At 38.0% G+C, this 14,076-nt stretch overlaps 1 protein-coding gene across 5 annotated transcripts in view; it reads left to right on the top strand.

Moving 5' to 3' along the window:
- The window catches only part of LOC122674018 (platelet glycoprotein 4), a 93,748-nt gene that overhangs the window by 17,112 nt on the left and 62,560 nt on the right, over positions 1-14,076 (top strand). For 3 of the 5 annotated variants that reach the window (XM_043872003.1, XM_043871996.1, XM_043871998.1), the window contains exons 1-2: positions 11,506-11,620; positions 13,005-13,176. The exons of 1 other annotated variant lie outside the window; for it this stretch is intronic. The gene's annotated coding sequence lies outside the window, so the exon portion shown is untranslated. Of the gene's footprint in view, positions 1-11,505; positions 11,621-13,004; positions 13,177-14,076 lie in introns of those variants that run through there. One more of the 5 variants, XM_043871997.1, reaches the window with a different exon arrangement.

Genomic DNA, 14,076 nt, shown 5'->3' with positions numbered 1-14,076 from the left:
TTTAAAAGACCAAATGGTATTTTAAAACTTAAAGAAAAATAGACAATTGCCTTATTTTTCCCACCCTGTCCCATTCCCCATGTTAAATTTTAGAATCCTGAACTATTTTTAGATGACATACTTAAAATGTTCTTGATTTTTTTCAAAAAAAAAACAAAAAACAAACCTGTTTTGTTTAATACAAGTTCCTCCTGTAGAAGAGAAGGATCTAACTTTTATGTATTAAATACAATACCACTCCATCCATCACATCTATATACATACTTCTCATCTTCCACCTAATAGTGTAGTTATTTTTCTAATATTATTGACTGTGTAAATCATTATTATAGATTTTCTGAGCAGCAGAGCCAAGAAATAAACAATGAGTGCTTTCTTTCTGCTGCAATTTATGTTTTCCTGGTGATAATTGCATCCTTAAATCCTTTGTGCTCCTGGTCCAATATTAACTGGTTTTTGTTTTTTTCCCCTTGACCTGTGACATAATTCTTACCATGAAACTTCCCTTCTGCTGTTCCTGGAAATTCCCTATGCCTCTCATTTGTTGTATTAGCTATTTCCTTAATTCCCTGTCTTCTTTTACTTCCTTGTTTCAGTAACATTTATATTCTGAGATTTCTTGGGCTCCTTATAAAACAGTAAAAGAGAAGTAAAATTTAGGACCTTGTGTATATTAAAATGTCTGTATCTTCCTTCTTGAAAATGTGTTTGCACTGAGAATAACAGCTGGAGATAATTTTTGGACATTTTTGAAGAGATTGCTATTTGACTTGTAAATCCCCAGTGCTGCTGTCTGCTGTCTCTTTGATTTGTATGTGACATTACTCTCAAGCCCACCAGAGGTTTTTAAGAATTTCTCTTTATTCTTGGTACCTGTGATGTGAAGACAGGCAGCTAGGTCATAGCCTGTGGCCCTTTACATCCACTCTGCTGTAGATGGGTGACTTTCTGCACTCTGGGGATTTAATGTCCTTTGATTCTGGAAAATATTCATGCATTCTATCCTATTTCCACACTTTGTCTGGTTTTGTTTTCTCTGGAAACCCCATTATGTGGATGTTGGGTCTATTCTATCGCTAGCTACTCTAATGCTGCTCCCGCGGCTCCTCTGTCCTCAGATATCCCAAATGCTTGCTCCACTGCGTTACTTCTACTATCATGGTTTCCTTTTTCCAGATTGCTGCCTTTTATTTATGTGGATTTTAGGATTTCATGGTTTTCTTTTTAAAGTGATTCTTTCCTATTTATTTTTTAAAATTATGATTAGAATTTTTAAATGTACTTTTTACATTAATATTTTAATTTTTGGCTGTGCTGGGTCTTCATTTCTGCGCAGGCCTTTCACTAGTTGTGGTGAGTGGGGACTACTCTCTCTTCGTGGTGGCTTCTTTTGTTGTGGAACACAGGCTCCAGGGGCGTGGGGTTCAGTGGTTAGGGCTCCCAGGCTCCAGAGCACAGGCTCGGTAGTTGGGATGCACAGGCTTAGCTGCTCCACGGCATGTGGGATCTTCCTGGACCAGGGATTGAACCATGTCTTCTGCATTGGCTGGTGGATTCTTTACCACTGAGCCACCAGGAAAGCCCCATGGTTTTTTGTTTGACTAGTTTCATAATATAAAATTGTCTCTTAGTTGTCTGATGATAGTAACCACAAAAATATTTTGTGTTTTTTATCCCCTTTTCTTGTATTCAACCTTATTGTTTGTTTGTATTTAACTTTTTTCATGCAAGTCAGAAGTATTCCTCAAATGTCTGGTGATTGTCCATTTATATTTAAGATTGTGGCAAAATGAATACAGATTTCATTCTAGAGTTGCACTGTCCAATATGGTAGCCACTAGCCACAAGTGACTATGGAGAACTTGAAACATAGTTGATCCAGATTGAAATGTGTTCTAAGAGTAAAGTAAAAACCAGACTTTTAACACTTTGTGCCCCTGCAAAAAAATCTCATTAATAATTTATGTTGATTTAAACGATAGTATTTATGATGTTGTAGTAAGTTAAAGATAATATTAAAAGTGAAGTGAAGTCTCTCAGTTATGTCCGACTCTTTGCAACCCCATGGACTGTAGCCTAATAGGCTCCTCTGTCCATGGGATTTTCCAGGCAAGAATACTGGAGTGGGTTGCCACTTCCTTCTCCAGGAGATCTTTCCAACGCAGGGATTGAACCCAGGTCTCCCTCGCTGTAGGCAGACACTTTACCGTCTGAGCCACCAGGAAAGTAATATTACCTGTTTACTTACATTTACTTCAATGTGGCCACTGGATATCTTAAAGGGATATTTAGCACGAGGCTTGTCTCATACTTGCACCAGACAGTACTACTCTGGATTGAGAAGAAGGTCCTGATCATTGCACCATGCTCCCTGACTTCCTCCCTGCCTCACCTAATAAGTGGTGTCAAGTGTTTTCTCCTGTGCCAGTTTCCCTAGAAAGGAATCCTGTAATGTTTTGCTTGATAGAGTTCTGGAATAGGTAGTGGAAGAGAAATCAGTGTGTGGGCTTAAACTTTTTTCAACATGGATCTCCCTCATACCCCTGACTGGCCTTCCTTGTCTTAGGTCCAGAAATCTCTTACTCCATGTCTCAAAAGAGGAAACACCCCACCTTCTGACAGATGAGGAGGAGGGAGAGTGAGCAGGCTGTGTAAAGCATATGGAGAGAAGATTTAGGTTTAGGACTTCCTGAGATATTCAATCAAGTTAAGACTCTGCTTTCCATGCACCCCACGGTCCTATGTGGACTTACACAGTAGATTCTTTTTGCTTCTGCTCTAGGTGAACATGTTTAGAACCTGACATGTAGGATGTTTGAGCAATTACCATTAGTCCATTATGCTTTCTATATGTTGACTGGTTTCTTGTCTTCACTCATCTAAATCTTTGAGCTGAACATGTGTGTTCCTATTTTTATAAATTCTACAACTTTCATTTCAATGAGATTTCAGATGCAAGGGAAAATGTATTCCACCTGCCACATTTAACCAGAGGTCATAATTTTAAATCTTAATATCTTGTTATTCCCTTCTATCTTTTTTGTCAGATTATACTCAGGTACTTAAGTCTCCTATAACCTGCTCTAACATGTCCATCTCTCTGTAGATAGGAACCTTTATGCCAAGCCAGGCTTAGCATGTGCACATGCCTTTTTCCAACCATACCAATTACATTTCTAAATGATTTATGTGATTTATCTAATTTTATTTGCCACGAATCCCACTTCCTTCTACTTTTGTACATTTAGCTCATCTTCTAGGGAAGATTAAGGATGTAAGAGTTCTATGAACATATTCTTAGGAATTCAGTCCCCACTGATCTCTTTCTTAGCTAAACTTCTATCATGTGTGTGTTTTCCACAATTTATAGTTTTTTATACTATGATAAATTACACTGTGAGGTATTAATCCACATGGTTTTATTCTGCCCACTTCATTCTCTTTTCTAACTGCAAGATATGAAGCTGCAAATTGAGGGAGAACTTTTAGTGGACACAAGGAACTGAAATTCAGTTACTATTCAGTCTTATTAAAGACTAGGAAAACAGGTGTGCCCTAAGCATGGATAAAAGTGGAAACACAGAGTTTAGACATGAACGAATCCCAGAGAGCTGCTGTGATCCGTTCTGCAGCAGACTCACTCCAAAAGGCAAGTTTTCTTCTCTCTTTCACCTCTCAAGTGGGAGGACCTCAGAACACAATTGTTACCAGAGAGAACAAGCCTCAGAAAACACTGCCTCCGAGACTACGGCAGTGGAGTGTCCGGGGCTGTGTGTGGTGCGTAGGCTGCTGTTTAGAAGCAGATTCATGGAGCCCCTTGGACCCTAACACTGAGCTTAAGGCCCCTGAAGGTTATGCAAGTTAGTTGAGAAAAAGAAAGGCACCACCTGCAAAGCGCTCAAGGCTAGAACAAGGGAAAGTCATAGCCACAAATTTTGAGAGGGCATGCTCTGTGTTCTCATCTCTGAAAATAGCCTGTACTGAGAAAAACCAGAGTTTTAAACTTGAAATGACTGAGGAACAGCAAAAATTAAGTTTCTTAAATGTGACTAAATATGCTGCATCAGACAGAATGGAGGTTTGAGATAAAATGAAATTTAGTGCAACAAAATTTTGTTTTTGCACACCTGAGCCTGTGACTGTAAAACTCATTGCCATTTTGGTAATATATAGTATACAGCCATTCTCAAAGTTTCTTTCTCACAAAAACAAACAAACAAAAAAGAAAACCTTTTCCAGGTAACCATGATTATTTTTCTTTGTTTTAGATTAATTTTATATTTCACATTCCCTTTGTCAGGTTAAACAGTTTTGTTTCCCAGAGTGATAGAAACTTGGATTTAATTTTTATTTTGAACTTTGATTTTGAAAACTTAACATGTAATATTTTCTCCTTTTAAAGAATTATACCCATCTAGGGGACAGGAGATGGTCTTGATTTTGAGTTGATTGTATATACATACACATGTATATGCAATTTAAGCAAATAATTGTATTATCAAGATGGTATGACAGCCCAATATTTAAAAATGGCTGCTTTAGAGAAGAGCTAGAATTTTGGAAGCTGATAGTTATTTCCTAATATTTATTATTTGACAAGTAAAGTTCTCCCCATATTCCGATCTACTTTCACTGGCGCATTCTCTTACTTGCAGACAAAAGTGTCCTAAGTGATACAACCATAGCTTGGCATTCTCTGACCTTGAGCAGGTTACCTGACCTCCCGGTCCTTTTGCCTCTCAGTCCTTCGGTACTTTTCAGCTCAGTTCAGTCACTCAGTCGTGTCCGACTCTTCGAGACCCCATGGGCTACAAGGCACTTTTACTATTTGTAATGTTAGGGAAACAACAGTTCTTACTTCAAATGATGGTTATGAAGATTAATTTAGATAACCCACATAGAGTCCTTAGAAGGGTGTTTGTCCTGCAGTAAGTGCCCTCAACGTTAGCCATTTGTATTACATGACACACTTTGGGCTTTTAAAAAAAAATGTGCTTCTGATAAGTTTTATCATTTCACACATTAAACACCAAGTGGCTTTCCAAGGAATAAAAAATGGTGATGTGATTATTTTCAAAGTCAGTCAACACACAACAAGAATTTGTCAGGTGCCCTCCCTAACATTCTAAGTAAGATAAGTTCGATGACTTTTAAAAGCACTCACCGTATGTATACATATATCCCGTCTTTTTTTTGATAGCCTTTCCATTTAGGTCACCACAGAAAACTGAGTATAGTGTTCCCTGGGCTGCACAGTAGGGGCTCATCACTTATCTATTTTATACGTGATATTTGGAGCGCCTTTCTATCTGCTAGATTTGACGCTGCCAGATTCAAAATGATTTTTGCTCAAATAAGCTCAATATTTAAAAAATATAAAAGTACTCATCAGAAATAGCTTTGGTTACATAGAGCCTAAAGAAGACAGGACATTAGACCCCATTTAGGTGGTATTTTCAATTAGACCTAAATAATTATTTGGCCTGTAATCTCATTCTACAAGGTTTCCCATACACCTGAATGTTTCCTTGTGGGTTTAAACATGGAAGTTCTATGAATTTCAGGGCAAGAAGAGTCTGGTCCCTGTCTCCAAGGACTTTGGGAGTTACCTATTGGATAGAGGAGAGCAAGACTCTGCTTTTTTTTTTTTTTTTTTTTTTTAACACCAAAAACATTTTGCAATGGGGTATAATCGATTAACAATGTTGTGAAGTTTCAAGTGAGCAGTGAAGGGACTCGGCTATATATACACATGTATCCATTCTCCCTGGAGAAGGAAATGGCAGCCCACTCCAGTGTTTTTGCCTGGAGAATCCCATGGATAGAGGAGCCTGGCGGGCTACAGTCCTTGGGGTCACAAAGAGTCAGACATGACTGAGCGACTGAGCACACCCATTCTCCCCCAAGCCCCACTCCCATCCAGGATAGCTCATACCATTGAGCATGACTTTCATATGCTAAGCAATAGGTTTTTGTTGGTTGTCCATTTTAAATATAGCAGTGTGTACATGGCCTTCCCAAAGTCCTTAACTATCCCTTCCCCCCAGCAACCACGAGTTCATTTTCTAAGTCTGTGAGGACTCTGCTTCTTATTGCCTAAATTCAGTTGAGCAACAGAGAAGAGAGAAGGAGTCCAGGACACACTGCCGGACAGAGGCCAGAGGGAGGGTTACACAGAGAAAGAACGTGCTGCCCTCATACTGCCTCTGGGTCTGGTAAGCTTCATACAGCTTAGAGTTGAATATGATCAGAAAGCATTATAACTGGCTGGCACCAGTAGAGTAGATTTTAAAATGAATGACCTGAGATTGTGAAGAAAATCTTTTTTCACAGAGATAGCCTCTTTATTACCATTATCAATGATACCAGTGATCACAATAAGTGCATATATTTCATCTTATTTGATCCCCATGGTATTACGAGATAAATATTGTTATCGTCCTCATCTTTTAGAGGAGGAAACTGAAACACAGAGAAGTCAAGCAACAGGTTCAAGACCATTTGGGATACTCACTATCAACCCAACAACTTGTCTCCACAGTCTGCAAACTTACCCACTCACTCTCTGTCCCAAAGTTCCTCTGCAGAACCCAGACTATCAACATGTGTCCCAGAGCACGAAAAAAGAACAGACCCAACCAACCATCAGGGACCCTGCCTTGTCTGGCCAGAGCCAATTGATCAATAGATGTCAAGCTAAGCAAGTTTTTACAAGACAAACCCCCTATGTGGACAATTGCTATATTTTGGCTTCATAAGAAGTCAATAGTTATCAACTTATTTGCTTGCCAGACCCAGGGCAGTCTGAATTCCCTTTTTTCCTGCAGCCCAAAGGACTGCCCCTTTCCCCATCTCAAGTCTCTCTGTCTCTCTTTCTTTCCTGTACTCTCTTCTTCATTCTTCCTGTTTACAAAGATAAAAAATACAGGTCACAAAAGGTTATGTGTGTGTGCTAAGTTGCTTCACTAGTGTCTGACTCTGTACGGCCCCATGGACTGTAGCCTGCCAGGCTCCTCTGTCTGTGGGATTCTCCAGGCAAGAATACTGGAGTGGGTTGCCATTTCCGCCTCCAGGGGATCTTCCCGACCCGGGAATTGAACCCCTGTCTCTAAGTCCCCTGCACTGGCGGGCAGTTTCTTTACCAGCAGTGCCACTTGGGAAGCCCTACCAAAGACTGTAAGATAATTTAAGTTGTAGACTTAACCTTTCAAGTCAGATATACCACCGATACACTCCCTTTTGCTTTTTCTTAGAAATTTTTACATGTCCTTCTAATTTAATTCAGCACTTCCCCAAATGTCTTTATGAAACACTGTTCCAGTAGATGTTAATAAAGATATCCTAGGGTTACACATGGTCAAATAAGTTTGGGAAATAAGGCATACCAGGACCTTCTCTTGGAGCTGTGTTATGAGAACAGTAAGACTGAGAAATCATGAAGTAAGGAAACTGTTGAATATGACTTTTAATTTAAATTTCTGGGTCCTCTGATGTATTAGGCTCAGGTTTTTTGTTTTTTTTTTTTTTTTGGTATTGGAGTATGAAAAAACTTTTAAAGTGAGAGGAACAAAAGAGATTAGAGGGAAATCCATATTTCTAAAAAGTTAACTTCTGTGACATAATGCCACAATATAGACTATTCATATTTTAAGAATGTTTTATGGTAAAAATAATTGAACCAAGAAAGTTTTATTTCAAAATATTTTTCCTCTGTGCTTTCAAATGGAAATAAATTCTCCCCATGTTTATTTCTTTTTAAAAATGCATTGGTGTTTCTGTCTTATTATGAGTTAGCAATTATACAACCTCAGGTTTCTTATTTCCTTAGCCGTGAATATAAATGTTTGCTTTCTCTAACCCCTAACATTCCCAGTAAGGTGATATGCTTTACCTGTAGTAAGAGACATTTGTTGTTGTTCAGTTGCTAAGTCGTATCTGACTCACTGTGACCCCATGAACTGCATCATGCCAGGCTTTCCTGTCCTTCACTATTTACCTGAGTTTGCCCAAACTCATGTCCATTGAATCAGTGATGCCATCAACCATCTTATCCTCTGTCACCCCCTTCTCCTCCTGCCCTCAATCTTTCCCAGCATAAGGGGCTTTTCCAGTGAATTGGCTCTTCGTATCACGTGGCCAAAGTACTGGATCTTCAGCTTTAGCATCAGTCCTTCCAATTAATATTCAAGGCTGATACCCTTTAGGATTGACTAGGTTGATCTCTTTGCTGTCTAAGGGACTCTCTAGAGTCTTCTCTAACACCACAGTTTGAAAGCATCAATTCGTCGGCACTCAGCCTTCTTCATGGTCCAACTCTCACATCCATACCTGACTACTGAAAAAAACCATAGCTTTGACTATATGGACCTACATCGGTAAAGCGATGTTGCGTTTTAATACACTGTCTAGGTTTGTCACAGGTTTTTATCCAAGGAGCAAGCATCTTTTAATTTCATGGCTGCAGTCACCGACTGGAGTGATTTTGGAGTCCAAGAAAATAAAATCTGTCACTGTTTCCACTTTTTCCTCATCGATTTGACATGATGTGACCAAATGCCATGATCTTAGTTTTTAAAGAGTTGAGTTTTAAGCCAGCTTTTTCACTCACCTTTTTCACCTTCATCAAGAAGCTCTTTAGTTCCTCTTCACTTTCTGCCGTTAGACTGGTATCATCTGCATATCTGAGGTTGTTGATATTCTCCTGGCAATCTCAATTCGATCTTGTGATTTATCCAGCCCAGGATTTCACATGATGCACTCTGCATATATGTTAAATAAGCAGGGTGATTATATACAGCCTTGACGTACTCCTTTGCCAATTTTGAACCAGTTCATTGTTCCATGTCCAGTACTAACTGTTGTTTCTTGTCCTGCATACAGGTTTCTCAGGAGGCAGGTAAGGTGGTCAGGTATTCCCATCCCTTTAAGAATTTTCCACACTTTGTTGTCATCCACACAGTCTAAGACTTTAGTCAATGAAGCAGATGGTTTTTTTTTGGAATTCCCTTACTTTTTCTGTGATTCAGCAGATGTTGGCAATTTGATCTCTGGTTCCTCTGCCTCTTCTAAACCCAGCTTGGACATCTAGAAGTTCTTGATTGACGTACTGCTGAAGTCTAGCTTGAAGGATTTTGAGCATAATCTTGCTAGCATGTGAAATGAGTGCAATTATACAGTAATTTGAACATTCTTTGGTATTGCCTTTCTTTGGAACTGGAATAAAAACTGAACTTTTCCAGTCCTGTGGCCACTGCTGAGTTCTGCAGATTTGCTGGCATATTGAGTACAGCACTTTAATAGCATCATCTTTTAGGATTTGAAATAATTCAGCTGGAATTCTATCACCTTCTCTAGCTTTGCTTGTAGTGATTCTTCTTAAGGCCCGCTCAACTTCACACTCCAGGATGTCCAGCTCTAGGTGAGTGACCACACCATTGTGATTGTCCGGGTCATTAGAAAGTTTTTGTACAGTTCTTCTGTGTATTCTTGCCACTTCTTCTTAATCTCTTCTGCTTCTGTTAGGTCCTTGTTATTTCTGTCCTTTATTGTGCCCATCTGTTCATGAAATGTTCCCTTGGAATCTGGTAAGAGACACAGAAATATACTAATATATTTTTTAAAATTTATATTCCTTATGCAATAAGAAATCTGTATCTTAAACACTTTCCCGTCGATACTTAGTCTGACTAATATTCATTTTAAAAATCATTGAAATCCTTCCAAAGATATATTATATATATACATATATATACACATATATGTATATACACATATACATACATATATACACACATATATATATCTTATAAACTTAGATAAATTTAAATGAGCTTTTTAAAATCTAATAGCACCAAATAGTAACATAACAAAAAACTTGTAAAAGACATCCAGTATGGTTTTCTTTTCTCAATATTAAGTAAAAATTTTTGTGCTTTGAAGCAGAATTTCTAGTTCTTGTGCAACAGAAGTTGTAACTTTTTGCAGTTTAATAAAAATTTATTTTAAATTCTAAAGTGAAACTACACATTGTTCCCTAACAGTGCCTAGAAAAAGTGGACACTCAATTAATTTGATTTAATTTTTTTAATCTTATATGTTTGTTGCCACAGCAGCTTTTCATATTTTTTCCCTTGAAGTCACTATCCTCTGGCAGAAACTGCCATATCTTACGAAAGATGGAGAAATATTCTCTGCCTTTATGTGAGACGACGTGTCCTTTGTGTTAGTCAGTACTTGGTGACTGGTCTCTGACTCATGCTTGAGGAAGAAGCGACAATGTTAGGTTCTCTATGAAGCTTCACCTTCTAAAAGCTACCCGCTTTGTAGGTTTTCCCATGGTACCATAAACCTTCCGTTAGACCATCTATTGTACGATTTCATAATAATTTTTCTATGTGTCTGCCACTCCATAAAGCTAGAGTTTTATTTTCATAATTTCTGGACCCAGGAATATCTGGTGCCAAGGCGGAATAGTTTCTTAAATTAAGTAATTCTGTGAACCAATGAGTTTTTAACTATAATTTGTATATGAAAATAATAATTCTGAAACATCAAAGTAGCATAGCACAATGCATCTGCTGAGAGATTTATACTGACACAAGGTAAGGATTTAGATAAGGGCAAAAAAATGCTTTCATGATCATGCATCCTTATGTCTTCTGACTAATCTTTGATATTACTTGTCACCTGGATGCATAAACCAAAGGTGATCCATTTCATGCAATTGCTGGAAATCTTAGCATTTATCTAATTTTTCTAATTTTCTCTGTCAATTGTCTCTTCTGTAGGAATGTAGGTTAACCATACCTAATTACAGAATTTTCTATAGATTTAAATAATAACAGGAAGTATTTAGCCTGACAACTGATCCATAATAATATGTCCTCCCCCTTACCCTTTCCTAGACCTTTTCAAGTTGTCCTTATAAGGAGGAATAAATAGTCTTCTGTTTTTATATTTAATAATTTAATTTAGATAATTTTAAAAGCATATTTAAAATAAAATAAAATTTAAAAAGGCAAGAGCACTGGAACCCAAATAATTTAGAAAAAACTAACCTTACTCTAGTAACAGGGTACAGTATATGGGAATCAAAGAGGTGTAAACTATTCCAATTATCCAGGAAATTAATATTAAATTGACTAGCACTTCTGAAAGTATAATGGCATACAAAAAATATTAAAGTAATACACTAGCAAATATCAGGCCAGATCCTGGGAGAAGATATGCGAAATACAAAAAATAAAAATAATAAAAAGAAACATCAGGAGGAAAAGAGAGGAATATTTTAGTTGAGGGGCTTTGTTTCTTTAATTACTCTTAGGGCAATGTAAGACAAGCATTTCCTCAGATCCCTGAAACTTAATCTGTTAAATGTTAAGATTAGATGATTCTTAAAATTCCTTCACATTTTGTAATATAAAGTCACGAGCAAGAGAGAAAAAACGTGTCATACATGGAAGTGGGTGAAAGGTCTTTGAACTAAGAGTCACAGCTATTTATATCGGAGTAAATGTGGATGTCCCGTGAGCCCAGAGCCTTGTGGTTGTCTCCTCTAGAATCCTTATGTGTAACCGTCCTCCGTGTCTAAGCTGCATCTCTAGAATATGAGCTCCATAAGGTAAGTGTTGCTGAACTATCCAAGCCAATTTGGGCACACACTGTTACGGGGTTATCTTGGTAGCTTTCAATAAATAACAGTGGGGAGAACTACAGATCTTTCTCAAAAGATGTACAAAGAAAGCCCTCTCAGTATTGGCTTCTAACAGAAGCAGTAAAGGAGCAGTTAAGTGGCGAGGTTCCCCAACCTGCTCCATGGGATTTGTGAAGTACCCACTCTCTGTCCTTTTAAGTGTCCCAATAGTTCTCGCCTGGAAGTTTCATCAGGGGCGCACACAAAATGCTAACTATAGAATTCAGCTAACTGTCCAATCCCAGTCAGGCAGCCAGGAATGCCCTGAAATCAAGAGCTAGACAATGAACTTGATGGGTTTTTATAGCCTGTGATGTAAGGATAGAGATTTAGCCAGTAATTTTTCTGGTCAGTTCATAAATCTTTGAAACCATTAATTTCACCAGTGAAAACCTCTCTGTTATATTTATTGTGAAAATTTCCAGATTTTAGGAGAAAAGGCAACTAAAATACATATTTCGATTACATGCTAAGTAAACAGTTCTAGAATGAATATTCTCAACTAGGTTAGCTGTCCACTTAGATTAAAAGTATTCAATACTTCATCACTGCATTTTATTTGCAAGGTTTTGAAGTACATTACAGAAAATCTCACTGGAAGGATCAGGCTTTCCTCTTCTTGATGACAGGATTCTAAGAACACAGTGGACACATAACAGATTTTCATTAAGTATGTGTGTGGGTGTGTGTATGAGGATACATGTCATCAACTTTAATCCTTAGAGAATTAATGCCTTAAGTACTATCAGGAAAATCATATATTTTTGTCTAATTTAGCATATACTGTAATGGCTTGATTTGCTTTTAGAATATATTTATCTTAGTTTCTTCATTCTTATGAGTTGCATATATAATAGCATAGTCACCAAACATTGCTAATCTTACATGGCAAAAGAACGTCATAACTAGCAAAAACTTGAGCCTGTCCATTTTGCAAAACCGTGCCCAATGTTGCTATCATCTCCAGCTTTCCACAAACTAGAATATTCACTGATGCCTTGTTTCTTATCCTTAAGGCCAGTGTGCAATGTTGTTATGTGGTTCCTAGGAAGACTATAAAGTCCTACACAAAGACAAAGGATGAAAGCAGTCAAGGGAATTGCTATAAGAAAATAAGTAGGGATATCTCTGGAGAGGGAGTTGCTTCTGTGTTCCTTTAAGCATCACAGAGTAATTGTTTCTTTTTTAAGGAAAGAACCAAGAGAAGAGAAGCTCATTTTCAAGCTAGAGAGCTTGGCAAACACAAGCTGCAGGGTTTACTTTGGTTTAGGAATCCCACTGCCTCACTGGAGTGTCAATCAAAATTCCACAGCCATTCTTGGATACTTGGAGGTGGGGCTGACTGATGTACAGTGGAGATTTGACCCAGCACTTGAGGCAGACACAACAAGAGTCATCAGTGTTAATTTCGTTGTCCTCCAACCAGCATTCTGAAAGTGCGTTGACACTGGTGGCCTTGCACTTTTTCATCGGACTTCCAACTGGTAATTACACCTATATTATCACTGTGAAGTTATCTAACCTAACAAAGTAGGAATCAAAACCAGTGCCTGTAATACTAAAGTCTCTTACTTTGATCTGATTTTTGCATTGTTCTTGTCCAGTTTAAGTTGTATGTGCATTTTTTCTCTTCTTCTAATGAATAGAGTATATGAGATAGTATAGACATTAAGGAAGCCTGTCCCAAGCTTTTAGCTAAGAAGTTGTGTCTAAAAGAAAACAGAAGGAGTTGGTCAGCTTTTATAATTTTGCTACGATGTTGTCAGTAATAACTAAATATTAGGTGATAAGAGGATATTCAAAAATATTTGAAATTGTCTAAACCCTCCAACACACCTATGCTTGTATACATGCTACAATGGAGGAATATCTTAGTAGAGCAATATATTAAAAGATCAAAAGCTATCTTTTATTCTAAAGGAAATACATGCCCAGTAAGACAAATTATAGATGGCCACTTTTACCTGAAGAAGCAATTATGATGAGTAGTATTGTATATGTTTGGGACTCTCATATTAAGATTGTAAGGCAGAGCAGTTGTTCTTTCCCGTCTTGGAGAAAGAAGAATCTATCCTCCCCCATGGACAGGGAAGTCTTGCACAGGGAAGCCTGCTGCAGTCCATGGGGTAGCAGAGTTGGACACGACCTGGCCACTGAGCACCACCAACCAGCAGAGGTCACGGGCACTTTGTACTGGGACATTCCTGGAATGGATCTAGTCCACTAGGGGTTACTGTGACTTGCTAGACAGGTGACTTTGCAATTTTATTTTATCCTCAATTAGGGAAACTCAGTCATCATACTGCACACCTGACTGGGGCCACTGAATCTTTAATGCAATAGCTAACAGCGTATAAGCACTAACATTATAAAATTTGCCATTA

Source organism: Cervus elaphus, chromosome 18, assembly GCF_910594005.1.
Source record: "Cervus elaphus chromosome 18, mCerEla1.1, whole genome shotgun sequence".
In the NCBI taxonomy this organism is placed as follows: Eukaryota; Metazoa; Chordata; class Mammalia; order Artiodactyla; family Cervidae; genus Cervus; species Cervus elaphus.
Note: the sequence above shows the minus strand (reverse complement) of the source record. Positions and strands in the feature narration are given on the sequence as shown.